Source organism: Triturus cristatus, chromosome 1_2 (assembly GCF_964204655.1).
Source record: "Triturus cristatus chromosome 1_2, aTriCri1.1, whole genome shotgun sequence".
NCBI lineage: Eukaryota > Metazoa > Chordata > Amphibia > Caudata > Salamandridae > Triturus > Triturus cristatus.
This window is the reverse complement of record NC_140580.1, coordinates 1,117,963,343-1,117,976,474: the sequence shown is the minus strand read 5'-3', so window position 1 is coordinate 1,117,976,474 and position 13,132 is coordinate 1,117,963,343.

Sequence of the window (13,132 nt, the reverse complement as noted above, 5' to 3'; positions counted from 1 at the left end):
ACTCGGCGTAGGCCCCAGCAGCAGCCGATGAGACCCCGCAAAGGGGTCAAGGCCGCACCAAGCCCCAGGCATAGTCTCCAGCCCAGGGGCGTAACACAGGCCCCCCGCAGCCCCTGCGGTGCCGGGGGCCACCAAGCTCCAGGGGGCCCCCCGCAGCACAGCACTCGGGTTGCAGAGCTCCTGATTGAGCCCGGAGGGGGCCCCTGCGCGTCGGTTGCAGGGAGGCCCCCTCGAGTTTAGTTACGCCCGTGCTCCAATGAGGCCCCAGTACAGCCCCAAAGGATCGGGCCCTGTATCGCCGTTCAGGGGTCTGGAGGCAGACCATCTGGGCCCAGATGCTTGCTGACACGCACTTGCTCCTTCCAGGGGCTTCCATGCGCATCCCCTGGCCGAGAGGTGCACCACGGCATGTGCTCACCCGCCGCCTCCCCACGCTGCGGACAGGGTCCGCGCTCCAGTCAATGTCCTATGTCACCCCAGGATGCCACGGGGTAGGGGGTGCGGTGTCCCCCCCCCCCCCCCCCCCCGTTCCGCCCCCCATGTCCAGGTTGGCTGCACTCCCTGGGTGGCGGCCGGAGCTCTTATAAGATGTCCGCTTCGGGCACCATCTTGGCCACGCCCTCAACCTTGCTGAGATTAGCCCCACTGGCTGCTACAACAGTCATCAATCATCTACCTCATTCTTATTAAGCTGAAAACGGACTCATTTTCATTACTTTGACGATCTCCGTTGCCTACTGCTTCCTGCTACAGACATGGAAGATTAGCTTCAACATAACTTTGCTAAGACTTTAACACCGTAGTCCTCCAGCATAACTCACTATTTTCCAGCAAGCTGGATTACTACAGCTGACTTATCCTGAACCTTTTTTCTACTTTCAGCTCTTAAAAACATTCATTTTTTAATATAAAAATCTTTTGTCTTTTAAAGAATGAAAACAACATTGCGATGACAGCATGTATCCTAGCAGATAACATTAAGACACAGAGCAACACCGATCAATTACCACACACTCTCAAACTCTCCTATATCCCATCCTCCCCGACAAGTTAGCGTTTTCCAGCCACAAGAGGCAAGTTCTTTTAATTCAGCTCAACAGGATTAGTTTGTCAATAGGTGCACATAACATCCCCCTAAATTCATTCTATTTCCCCCGAATTTTGGTCCATTTATTTGGGCAACCTCTGCTTCCATATACAATTTTTTTGGCTGCATACGCCAATTCATGTCTATTTTCCACTTCTTCATGAACGGAGTGGACGCAGCTTGCCACATCCTGCCTATGGTACTTTTGGCCACAAAGCCCAGCGCCACCCAGAGTCGATCCTTACTGTTCAGGTCTGTTTCATACCAAATATTTAGCAGGCACAGCATAGCCGACATTGACATTGCACTCCTGCACACATTCATAAGACCCCCAAAACATTCTGGAGTGCCGGACAGCTCCATATCATATGGATAAATGTGCCCTCCCGGCTACAATCTCTGGGGCACTGCGCCGACTCCGCCCTGCTTATTTTAACCATTGTCGTGCAGGCATAGTAGGACCGGTGTAAAACTTTTAGTTCTATGAGTGGATATCGTGAGCACACAGCTACCTCCCTTGGGGATGCAATTGCCTCCTGCCAGTCATCATCTTCCAAACTCCCCATATCTCCCACCTAGTTTTCTCGGAGTTGAGTCAAGCATTCTGGGTTATATAACCGCTTGCGGTAGGTTAGTGAGATCGCTTTTCTCGCCATATAATCACCCAGCAGCCTGTCTTCCAGTGGGGAGGACTCAGGAAGTTCCTCGCCCCTTGGCAGTGCCTTGCATAGGGTGTGACTAATCTGTAGATGGAGGTATGCCTCTGTGTGTGTTAACTGGTAGTCCCTTTGCAGGTCTTCAAAGGATATCATCTCCCCATGTGCCCACTATCCCCCACTCTTGACAGGCCTATTAAGTCCCATTTGTCGAAGCCATGCTGTCTGGCTAATAGGCCCAGTTTCCCCGTGTCCCACAGCGGGGTAGCACGGGTGATCTTACCTCGCCAACCCAGTGCCGTTAGTGCTGTGTGCCACACTTGGAGAGTAACTGAAGTCAAGGTTGGGAACAAAGTGGGGCGCCTCCCCCTGTATATCACTCTGAGGTAACCCCAGGTTGCATATTTCATCTGTCCATTCTATAAGCGGGTTCCTCCCAGGAAGATGTACCCAATGATTGACAGTCGTACGTTGGGCTGCCCAGTAGGATTTCTGGAGGGCTGAAAGCTCTATTCTGCAATTGTACCAGCCCCGTGTCAGTTTCAGAAGAGATATTCTTAGGGAATCCCCATCCCATAGGAGCATTTGGATCACATTGTCCACAGCTTGAAAGTATTAAGGCAGGGACGGGGTACGGGGTATTGTGACGCACATAGAGAAAGCGGGAAAGGGCCATAATTTTAGAGCGATGCCTTTCCAAGCGCTGACAACGGTAGGGTTCTCCAGTATTGGGCATCCCTCCCACACGCGAGTGGGGCCTCGAGATTGTGTTCATAAAAGACATCGGGTCCCTGGTAATGAAAATCCCCAAATAGCGAAAACCCTCCGTAACCACCCGTACTTTGCACTCTCTGGGGAGTCACAGTGTATCCCAAATATCTGCAGCACAACATGAATATGTGTAATATTCTGTCGAGTAGTATTTGGCTCAGCAACATATAGCAGAAGGTCATCTGCATATAGGGGAATTCTGTACTCCCAGTCTGCAGACCATCTCAAATCCCTGATTAAAGCATCTCCTCTTCTCTAGACCGCCAGCGGCTCCAATACCAGGGCAAAGATTAAGGGGGCAGCCCTGTCTCATGCCACGCTGCAGCGGTAAAGTCGTTGATGTACCACTATTCACTGTCACTTGGGCCTGTGGGTCCGGATATAAAAGTCGAACCCAGGCACTGAGTCATGGCCCGAATCCCTGTTTTCCTAGAACTGCATACATGAAAGGCCATTCCACTGTATCGAAGGCCATCCGCGCTTCCAGTAACACCACTAAGGCATCTTCTCGGACTTCAGCAGATCAGCCCAAAACACTGTGCAAGCGCCTCAAGTTAAGTGGGGTGTTCCTCCCGTGCATGAAGCCGGACTGGTCCTGGTGGACTAGTGTCCGATTGACCTGACTCAAACTTATCCACGACAGTTTTGCCCAAAAATTTTCTTCTGCATTCAGTAATGAAATTGGCCTGCATGAGGCACAGTTGTAGGGTGGTTTACCATTTTAGGAGATTACTTCTAAATTAGCTAATCTCTGTTTCGCAGGCAGTTTTCTGGTGTGTCGACATTCTTGACACATTCGCAAAAGGAAGGGGGCAATTTTAGTTGCTGTAACCTTGTAGATTTCAATGGGCAGGCCATTAGAGCCCCCAACGTTTCCAAAATGAGGGGCCCGAATAGCTTGCCAAATCTAATTGCTAGTGAGTTCCTGCTCCAGAAGATCTTTTTCGGTTGGCGAGAGGTGTGGTATATGGAAGTCAGACAACAACTCTTGCGCCTCTTCGATCGTAGTCGCTGAGGCCGGGGCTTATAAATAATCTGTAGTAGGCCAAGAAAGCCTCAGCTATGCCCTGCCTATCTCTGACATGGACACCATCCTCATTCAGCACCTCAAACACCCATCTCAACACCACTTCTCTTCTATCCAACCATGCCAAAAGCTTCGTGGCTCTATCACCCACCTCATAGAGGCAGTGCTGAGTTGTGTGGTGTCTGGCCCTAGCCACTTCGGTAGCGACATCTCTATATTCTTTTTTTTTTAAGGCTGGGAAGTGCCGTAACGTTACATGGTCGTCTGTCACCAAGCAAAGTTTCTAGTTCCTGAATTTTCTGGTATAGGGTTTCTAGCCTAGCCATTCTTTCCTTCTTGTGTCCCACTATCAAGGAATTCTCCTGACCCCCTTATAACAGTTTTGTGTGCCTCCCATATTACCTGCGCAGAGTCTACTATCACCTCGTTCTCTACAAAGTCGTGATCAGTGGCCTCCTGAAGGCCTGTGCGTGCCCCAGCGTACCTTGATATACAAGGGATTAAGCTCCACTGTATGCCGTTGGCTTTGTTGCACCGGTCTATATGTTGCACACACAGTGATCGGAAATACCCCTAGTGAGATGAACATCACCAAAGTGAGGAAGCATATGTGCTAAAGCAAATATGTAGTCTTTTCTGGACAGACTTCCATGGGCTCCTGAGTGAAAGGTGTACTGACGGGTGGTAGGGTTGAGGGCTCGCCACGTGTCCATCAGGCAAATTGCAGACAGAAAATCAGTCAGAGGCCTGCGAGGGGATTCCCATTGACGCAGGGGCCAGCGGTCACTACTCTTGCTAATGGCAGTGTTGCAGTCCCCTCCCAGTAACAGTTCTGCCTCAGGGAGTAGAAGGAGGAGTACCTCCAGATCCGAAAACACTGGGGTATGCAATCGTGGTGGTATATAGAGCAAGATTATGTTAAATAGTTGAGCTTTCCAGTTCCCCGTGACGTTTACATATCTCCCATAAGTGTCATGTGAGGTTTGTTGTATAATAAAAGGGAACGATTTGCGAAGGAGGATACCCACCCCTCGAGAACCCTTTGTGTATCTCGCATGGTCCACCATATTGTACCCCCATCTATCCGCTGCATAGTAGGTTGTCCCCTGGAGGTACATCTCTTGAGGAAGCACTCTATCGGGAGAGTGTAGTTTCAGATATTCAGGGCCACACCCCTCTAAATGTTATCTCCTAGTCCGTTCACATTCCAGGAGAGGATCTTGCAGTTTGGAGTCTTTACTGTATCAGCCATCTGGTCTGTTTGACGAGCGAAACCTGTTGGGGCCATGCCACCCCACCGCCCACACTGTTTTGTAGTACTATGGGAGCTGTGAAAGTAGTATCTTAAACGACCTGGGGGCTCCCCATCGCCCAGTGCGTGGGATGAATTAGGGAGTCGTGCAACCCTGTGGCTACCGTTAAGTGGAGTCAGGGTGGAAGCGGCCCAGATTGATACTGCGTCTTCAAGAAAATGTAACCACTATAACAAAAACATATAATAATAGCATTCAAGTAACTCAAACCCCTTTTACAATGTCACCCTTCTGCCCCTCCCCCCCCCCGAGATTGCAAGAAATATTGGTTACCATCTAGTCTCTGTTCTTTCTTGCAGTAGAGTTAACACTATCCATAGAAGATAGTCTCTGCACAGTGTGGGGGGGATATAGGCACCCCACCAACTCCTTACCCCAATTGACTGAACAACCATGAAGAAAACCCCTGCCTCCATCTCGGAGGGATGTTAGACAATGTCACCTCTGAGAGACACCTAGGGTGTCCCATTCGCCGGCTCACTACCTATTTATTCCGCTTGGTCTGCTGCACTTTCTGGGTACCAGGATCTTCAATCTATTTGCTCTGTCACGGGTAAGACCTTGTGTTTCTGACCAATTGCCATCCATCAAGCCAATCCCAGACTCCTCCGGGAGTGTCAAAACACCAGGTTTTTCCTTTAGCTACCACTCGCAGTTTTGCAAGGGAGAGCATCGCATATTTCAGTTCACACTCCCGCAAGGCACTCTTGACTTCAAGAAAGGAGTGCTGCAGTTTTAGCACTCGGAGGATAAAATCTGGGAAGATGGTAATAGTGTCATTCATTTCATAAAGCTTTATTCGTTACATATCAAGAATGACCATAAAAGCACAAAATAACATGCATAGATAAGCAAGCAAAAATGCAGGGGTAATTAATTCATTTGACACACACAAATTTAAAACATCATACTTTTCCTAACATCAATTGATTTGTATAAAAAGGTAGCAGTAAAAAAGCAAACATCCGGATTATGCATATTAAAAAGCAGTTTCATAGCATCGTTAACAGTACGGACTCCATATTTTACAAGGATCGGTTTTAAATAAACAATGCGGAAATTCCTATAGAGGTTACATAGCAAAAGAAAGTGCAAAGTGCATTGTTTAGATTGACCGTCACAGGGACAAGGGCCAACCGGGTGTTTTTTAGGAGACGGGAAGGCCACCAAATGATGTACTAGCCCGAGCCTCAACCTAGTAAGGACAAATGTATGCGAGGGTCTGGTCACCTGACTTAAATATGGTTGAAATCCCTCGTTACCCACAAATTTATTATAAAACATGCAGGTTGACAGTAAACCATTGCCCCTCACCCGCCTCTTTGCCTTGTAGTTCATGAATATGCTCTTCATCTCAAGTTTTGACAGTGCTACGGCAGCATATGGGTCGACCAAAATATTTATATCAAAGATTTCCAGAAAACTTTATATTATGTATTTTAACCAAGGGATCTTAGAATGGTTATCCAGAGAGAGACAGTCGTTAATTACAGATCTATTCAGGGCTGTCTCCTCCTTTTGCCAGATCGAGCGCCATAACATTAACGGTTTCAAAGATATCAAGTCAGACAGATAATTAATCCCTAATTCTCTGTGAGTTAAATCATTTGGGGCAGAATTTGGTCAACACAAAAGTTTTTTGAGAAAAATATTTTCCTCAATTTGCAGGCAGCCATTAGAACAGTGTCCCCAGACCCCAGCCCCATATAAGGCAATTGATACACATCGTGATTGATAAATCTGCAACATATCCCTGATGCGCCTGTCTCCTATCTTAGCCGCAAATCTAAAAACCCCATGGGCACTTTTGGCCATTTTGGCCCGCACATTGGTAATTTCATGTGCCCAGGTTCGGTCTCTGGCATAGGTGATTCCCAGGTAACAGAATTTGTCAACTTGAAGCACTTTCTGTCCATCAATGAAAAAGGAGGGGGATCTCCTGCGGCCACCCCCACAGATCATAGTATAAGTTTTAGTTTTGTTTATAAGCAGTTTCCTATCCCTGATAAAAACGGAGAACCGGTCAATCAAACGTTGGAGGCCGATGGGGGTCCTGGACAGTAACACGGCATCGTCCGCATATAACAATACCGGCACGTCAAGGCCATTGACCTGTGGAGCATCGGCACTGATTGTTTTTAAAACTGTATCTACCTCATTGATAAAAAGTGTAAAAAGCAAGGGTGTCATTATCCTACTTGAGCGGTGGTGCACTTCGCGCCGTCTGCAGGATGACGTCGCCGTAGTTGAAAATATGTGTCACGATGGGGTGTGGCGGTGCACACGGTCTCGGTGACACACTAGGCACATGGTGTGCCCTCTCCATTGAGAAGCCCATGTGGCTGCAAATGTTTGAGTATGAGGTCCTCAACAAACAAGTCTACTGCCGGGGCATCTGCCGATTCCGCAACTCCAATTATGCGAACATTATTCCATCTTGACCATCCCTCAAAGTCCTCAAACCTGGCTTCAAGGACACATGTGTTGGCACCTGCTTCCTTGACTTGGGCCTTTAGTGTCTTAGTCTCCTCCTTCAGTGCGCTTATAATGTCTTCAGCCTCTTTGAAACTTGACCCCAAGTTCCATAACTCAGTCTCCACCGAAGTCACACTGATGCACTCTGAGTCTATTTTGCGCCCCAGAGCTATCCTAATGCCCTTTGTTGCCACCATTACATCTTGTACAGGGGGTGGTGGGTCTCCTCAGCCGCAAAGGCCACCTTGGACAGAAGTTGATGACCCTCCGTCATCGCAGCAGGCGCAGAGGTTTTGGGCTGTGCTTTTTTGTCCATCCTAGTCTGATGAGCCATGCGGGTCTCTCTGCTGCCGGTCATTACTGTCTTTGCCACCGGGAGTGCCACCTGTCCGGCCTCGCTGTGTTAAGAGCACTGGGGGAGGTTAGTAGTCATTGCCGACTTCCAGAGGGTGTTGCAATGAGCCTTTGCCGCCTGTCTTGTTTCCTTTCACCTCCCCACACACCTCTAGTTAGCTGCTTCCACTTCGTCATGTCTTCAACCTCTCCAGATATTTACTCTTGTGGGGGTATATACGATTTCTCCTCATACCGCCAGCTGTACTGTAAGGAAAATCCAGGTGAACTGCTGATGAAGAGGCAGCCTCACCCCAGTGCCGGAATGTCACAGCCAGGTCTCCTCACCTGGTCACCAGGGCTGCAGCAGGCAGTGTCAGTGCCCAGGGTAAGGGGTCCGGAGCAGCAATGCCCTTCAATGATGTCCCTTATAGGGGCCCTAGGGCTATTCAGGCGGGCTTTTCATTTGGGGAGGTGCTGAGTCTATCTTGGCCAGTCAGCACAGCCACCTCGTGTGAAAGGGAAGTGCAGCGGCCCACAGGGCACAGCATGGGGCCAGTCGGCTCCTTCTTCACCTGTGTGTTTTGGTTTTGGATAACACTGCAGTCTTGGTGTGCTCGCCTCCCAATATTTCAGGGACCCCTGCGGGTGCTTGAATTTCCAGCAGCTCAGCGTCTGGCTCCAATCACAGTCCCGGCCTCCTCCCAGAGGCCGGCCCGATCCAGGCCCTCAGTCGCTCACTCACCGTGTACAGTATTTAAGCGACCCTGCACAGGTCTTGGTTCAGCGAGCCACCTCTGCCCCCAACCGTAGTTGGCGCACCCCTGTGAATGTCCCACATAGTCGGGCTCTCCCTCTGCTGTCTCCCCATGACTCGGGGCTACGTCAGTCCAGAGCCTTACCGTGCCTTGCCCTGCAGACCTCATTACCATTCACCATGTCAGAATGTCAAAGGGATGATTTGGAGACACCATTGGCTTTCCCACAGTCTCGTGAACACTCCCACTTCTTTTGTTGATGGCTAGCAAAGATTTTTTTAGGATGTCAGTTGATTATCACGGAGGGCAATGGAGCCGTTTTCAGAAGTGGCCACCTTGTTCGTCGGTTAGCCATGCCCCCTCTTAACAACATTCTTAACTATGGCTTCTGAGCTATGTTTATCTATTCCCAATCCACCTGCTCCACAGGTCTGCTACAAACTTTAAGCTCACCTGGTATAGCAAGGAGTCTGCTAGTTGCTTTTTCTAGGGTAGGGTACAGATGCCTATCACGTGCATATTATGTCCCTCTTTTTCCCTGCCTCTGCCTTCTGCTTGCCAGCCCAACACTGACTTCCCATCCATACACCACATGGTGAATCAGATCAATTTCACAACAGGCTCCCTTTCAATAGAGGATGTTGGATTTCTTGACCAACAATTCTCTTCTAGGATCAACCCCTCAAAGTAGCCATAAAAACAAAAAAACTTTTCATAAATATTTACTGTGTCACTTTCTTTCCAGATATGATAATTTCAACAAAGTACACCATGATGACTGAAGGACTTGCATAAACTATTTATGCCATTTTGCTGTTCCACCGTCTCTACTGCGTTGTATGAGCAAGCCCAGACTTTTGCCCATGTGCCATGTTTTGTGAATTGCTAGTTGTCCTTCACCCTCTATGTTAATGTTACTGCCACTGTTTTAGCATGAGAATGTATGTCACCATGTCCAGAATGTAGAGTCTACAGTATGTTTGAATAAAGGTGGTACTGTACTTGGTCGAGACTTAGTAGGTTAATCTTCATTTTTCTAGATCTCCTTTCCTCGTCCTATTGATACAATGTGAGGTGAGTCACATCTCCAAGGCACACAATCCAGAGCTAAATTCTGAGCATGCCTGCACTGCCCCACTACTGGGCGCCATGAAGACCATGGCAACCTCCTGGACCTAGTCAAAACAACAAGGGCATGCAATATGGGAGGAAGGGCAGTATGTATGACTAGGAAATTAGAACCCATAAATGATTGAGCAATTACCTCTACATCCCTGTTCCTCATCATAGTCATTTCACTACCATTGAGGAGGACCAAAGTATGAATTCAAGCCATTGAAACAACAGTAAATAAAAACATGACATTACAACACTGATCCTGCAACACTCCTCCCAGCTTATAACAAAGAACAGAAGTTACAGGGAGAGGAAATCTGTGAAGCTGAGATGATGGAGCCCAATGCTTTCTGAAGTGTAACAGAAGTGGTAGTATGTGAAGGTATGCCTAGTGAACCATGACTTTGAACCTTCTGCCTATCTCTCACGGAGATGGAGTCCTAGGACAAAAGATGAAGAAGTAGATTTAGATTTGACTCTACCAAGTTGAGTAACCAACCAAAAGCTATTGGACAAGATCAAACTGTAAAGGACCTGTTTTGCTTCCACCACTGATGATCCTAGAAGGACCCCCTCATCTAGGTATGAAAACATTGGCAAAGCCTTGAATTTGTAAGGGCACTGTTGGCTCCAATATCTTCGTGAAAACTGTGGACACGGAGTAGAGACTGAAAGAGAGAACCTTGAACTGAAAACAAAGAGTTTGAACTAAAAACAAAGAGTTTGGACAGCAAATTAATGGTAACATTGAGGCTCCTGAGCTATTGGTACACACTGGTAAACATCCATCATATCCAGGGTTGCCATTAAATATCCTGGAGCCACCAAACTAATTATGTTCTGAAGAGGTTCCATCTTGAGTGGTCGAAGCTTAACCATCACATTCCTAAGGTCTCTTATGAGACGGAATCATCCTGAGGTTTCGACGACTAGAAAAACAATTGTATACACTCACCGCCGTCTCTGATGCCAAGGGACAGGGATGATGGGATTCTTATTCAGCAAGTCTTGTAGAGCTCCTTAGAGTTTATATCTGAGGTCATGAGTTGAAATAACACCTATTTGACCTCAGTGATGTCATATGGCTGGATCACTCTGACACCAAACTTGCCTAAAATTGATGCCTATTTGGCTCTGAGTGCTCCAGATGGTCTCTTCTGATAGGGAGCCTGGTGGTGTGGATGGCTTTATGTGTGTGGCACAGAAGCATGCCCCTTTGTGCACCTGTACCAATGAAGGGACTTCTGTGGTGGTATTGAAGGGGTACGGGCTGGAAGATTAAGAACCATCCGAGCAGCGGCTTTTGAATGGTGTGGAGTCTCTTCAGTAAATATTCGGAGACGCCTACATACAATGCATCACTTTAGTCGAAACGGAGTACGTGGAACATAACGTATGGTTGGATGTCAATGCAGGTTTTGTGTCTTTCCATTTGAACATGTTGTGTTTGTACACTTTCTGCAATGGGAAAGACGTGGGATCGGGTTGTGAATGCTGTATTGCTGTGTACATCCTTTGTGGTGAAATCTATGATGGTGGTACACTCTTCAAGAGTGAGTGTTTCACTAGGAGTCATCGGGAGGGGGACTGAACCAGAGAGAACATCTTAGAATCTGGTGGGGTATGATGAAAATGGATTGAAGATGTTAATTGCACTTCTATATAGTTACTACAAGTGTGCATGTGCCTGCCTATGTACTGACAGTAAGTTTTACAAAGCTCAACTAAACATACACCACAACATCTCCCATACATTCAGTACTGCCACCCCGGGTTTATAGTTTCCAATTGCCCAAAAGCGTAGAAATATATAATCACCAACAAAACACATTAGACCATCCTTTTTGCACACTACAACAATGTTCAGATATGCTATACCTGAGATACTATAAGAACAAGCTGTCTAGGAATGCTTGTTCTTCAGCCTCGTCAGCATGGCGTTTACTTCATCTTACCCAACAGGATACATTAAGCAGATCTTCTGACATAACGAGGACAAGTGATTTGGCGCCCGCGTGTTACCACTTCAACAGCAACTCTGGACCCTTAAACTAATCTGTTTTGGGTAGTTTGAAATGTACACAAACCTGTAAAACTATATTGAAGCCTAAAAGTGCTGCCTCCTCAGGGTAGTCGAAGGACAGTCATGCCCTTCAGAAACATGAAAAGAATGGCAAAGTCCTGCGGCATTCTTCCATATACAGAGAACACTAGAAGAGCCATCATTAGATCAGACACATGCTGTTCACCCCATTGACACAACTACTAAACTTTACACTGGATGTAAAGATATTTATTCTGACACCAGACCCCCCTAAATTGGGCAACAGGAATCCCAGAATTGTAAAGGATGTCCAACTTCCAGGAGCACTATCGCACCATAAACATTGTACAAGTGTCTGATCCTAATATTGGGGAACAACACATTTACAATATAGTTCAGAGAAACTTGGGTAGTCTGACTACAGCTGGTACTAACATGCCCAGTTCTTGCTGCTACTTGAAAGCTGTAAGCGATGAGGAACAGGGCAGCCAAGTGAACGAGGGCGATAGTACGGAGCGACAAAGGGGAAAACATACATTATCCAAATAGATGGGTCTTTATCCCTGTCCCAAATGGGTCCCCTAGTAATTAATGTCATTTCCTGTGATATCATCATCAGGCCAGAGGTTGTGTAATGTAATTTCTAGTGATGTCATCATAGTAGTCGTGAGTTAAATACTTGAACTTCTTGCCTGTTTTTCCTTATTATACAAATCTATCAAGAAGCATCGGAAATGCAAACTATGTCAGGATTGTCAGTAATGACTGTCTGTCATGCCATATTCCCCCTGAATATTGGTCTGTGCACTTTAAGGGCATTTACGGATTACATAGTACAACTGAGTCTGGGCACGATTGGGTCCCTCTGGCGAGTCTTGTAATTCAGTTTTTCAGGCAGGAGAAGTTAAGGCAGCCATGGAAGGGATGTCTAATAATAAAGCCCCTGGTCCGGGCGGAGTTCCGACTGATTTGTTTAAAACCGACCCAGATAAATGGGCTAAACTCTAGATCAAAGTTCTGAACGCCGCAGTGAAGGATGATATCCCTCAATCATGGGCCAAATTAACAATTGTACCTGTATTTAAGAAAGGGTTGAGAAACAATCTGCGTTGTTATCGTCCTATTTCTTTAATAGATGTGTCAGCCAAGACCTTCGGACGAGCTATTCTCTCAAGGTTATCTGATTGGCTTTAGGAAAAACAAGGTCTGAGTGACCTACAAAATGGCTTTAGAGCAGAAAGAAGTATTTTGGACCAATGTCTTTTAATCTACAGCTGGTTATTGATAAATATACTACTGCTAAACAAGGTCTTATATATGGCTTTTATGGACTTATCTTCAGCCTTCGACATCATTAACAGGAACAGATTTTGGTCAATTTTGGATAAAATGGGTTTAGATAAAGACATATCGCACTTTCTGTTTAATTTGCAGATTGACTTGGAGGCCAGTATTAGATATGACCACGATGGTAGGACTACAGCCCCTTTTAAAGTGCAGCGTGGTGTAAGGCAGGGTTGTATCCTGGCGCCTGTTTTATTTACTCTTTATA